The sequence below is a fragment of the Castanea sativa genome, chromosome 11, assembly GCF_040712315.1.
Source record: "Castanea sativa cultivar Marrone di Chiusa Pesio chromosome 11, ASM4071231v1".
In the NCBI taxonomy this organism is placed as follows: domain Eukaryota; kingdom Viridiplantae; phylum Streptophyta; class Magnoliopsida; order Fagales; family Fagaceae; genus Castanea; species Castanea sativa.
This window is the reverse complement of record NC_134023.1, coordinates 24,979,635-24,981,775: the sequence shown is the minus strand read 5'-3', so window position 1 is coordinate 24,981,775 and position 2,141 is coordinate 24,979,635.

Here is a 2,141-nt window from a genome sequence, read left to right as displayed (position 1 = left end):
GGGAGTAAAAAGACCCAAGTGGGCATATGGGCCTTTGGGTTGTAGCAAGGAGGGCCGACCTGCTCTTAAACTAAGAATCTGTTAGTACTGCGAATCGGTCCATACGCCGAGGGTCCGATTCTCCTCGGATAGACCCAGGAGAACTCGAAGCTTCACTATGAAGGTCAAAGCAATATTCCGGAAAGACTGTTGGTTAAAGGGGGGAAACCCTGAACCTTCGAGGAACACCGGTGTTAGAAAAATACCAAAAGCAAAGGCTGCCACCTCCACATTAAAGACTCTGCACCTACCTCCCTGGCCACATTAATGGGGAAGTGACCCCTGAACAGTAGAACTGAAACTTCTGGTCAGTATTCAAAGGCACTAAGAAAAGAAATATCTAGGAGGGGGGGAGGGTTGGAGCAACACGTGGATAAAGTATCAGGGAAAGAAGTATTTAAGGGGGATGAACGCCAAAGAAAAGAGGGCAGTCTGTAACTCAGAAGGAAAAGAAGAATTGTAACCTTTAAGAAAGAAAGAGAAATAATACAGAAGTAGTCCTCGGCTCACGTCCGAGGAGGTCTATTTGCAATTATCATTCATTATTTACAAGTGTTTGTAACTTTTAGCCTGTTATCAAGTTCTCAGTACTTCTAATCTAGATTTCAAGCCCACACTCTACAAATTTCATTGTTTAAGGCTCATTGGGCCTAAGCCCGTGATTGTCTTTGAGTCCAGGTGCAATTGTGCACTTACAATGATTAGACAATTTAGATTTATATATAAAGTACTGGGCTATTATAGAAAGACAAAATTGATGATAATTTGATTTTTTTTTTTAAACTTTAAACTTATAAATTTTCTTTGTTAATATATATATATATATATATATATATATAATAGCGGTAAACTCGAAACGGTACACTGGTATTGACCGGTATCCGAAATATATCGTACCGCTGGCCAAACCGGTACAGCTTCCGGTACGGTATTGACTTCCTTGATCAAAACACATTCTACTTGGCTATGTATTTGAATGTTCATACCAAGCATTTAAGTACTGTAATTGATTATTATGACGGCTATCTCTTATGCCTTTGATTTTATTTTAAATTTAATATAATTTTTATGATAGGTTTTGATTTTCATGATAACCTCTTTAAAAAATATGTGAAATTTGAAATGCACCAAAATATAGTATCAACTTTGAAAATTAAAATGTTCAATTGTGTAGAAAAAAAATCTAAGAAAATATTATCCACAAGTTGAAAAATATGACCTATCTTAATAATATAACAAAACACAGCCAAAATATGCAAATAAAGAGTTTCTGAGATAGAAAGAGTAGATGTAAAGATGAATTTGCATATATAAAGAGACAGAAAATACCTAAAGAAGTTGTTGCATTTGTAAAGAAAGAGTCATACTATAAATATAAATGGATGATACTAATATGCAATCAGTAAAGAAGGAAAAAAAAATGCATCAGTGGGGGGGGGGGGGGGGGAGGGGGGGTGCATGGTTGGGGTTTACTCATAAGGGATTTTTTTTTTTTTTTTATGAAAACCCATACGGGAAAATTTGAGTGTTAATAAATATACCTCTTCGACTTAGTAATTCTATGTCTTCTCAAGATCATTAAATTCTGCAAATTTAAAGAATGCATTATATTATTATAGCATATATATTACATTACAAGAGCCAGCTGACTGGTAAAAATTAAAATTTCAAATATATGTTACCCAAAAGAAAGCTAAGGGGAGGGAAGGGCTAGTCATAATTAAAAAACTCACTACCAAAAAAAAAAAAAACCACAGTCTATTGCAGCGCTTCAAAACTACTACTAAAAACTCTAAAACCACTACTAAAGGCACATATGACCTTAGCGGCAGTAATGAAAAGTGTCACTATATAAGTATAGCTTAGAGGCAGTTTTTTTGTTTATTGTGGCAGTCTTTCAACCGCCACCATATAGAATAAGAAGTGTTTGTTTGGGTAGTGCATCTACGGCCACGTTTGGCCTCTTTTTCTTTTCTTTTTTTTTCTTTTTTTTTTTTTCAGTTGAGCACCATTTGCACTGTTTATTGTCCATGAATCGTGCATTTAAGCATGTGAACAGTAAAAAATTTGTAAATAGTAAATTTTTTTATTATTTTTCTATT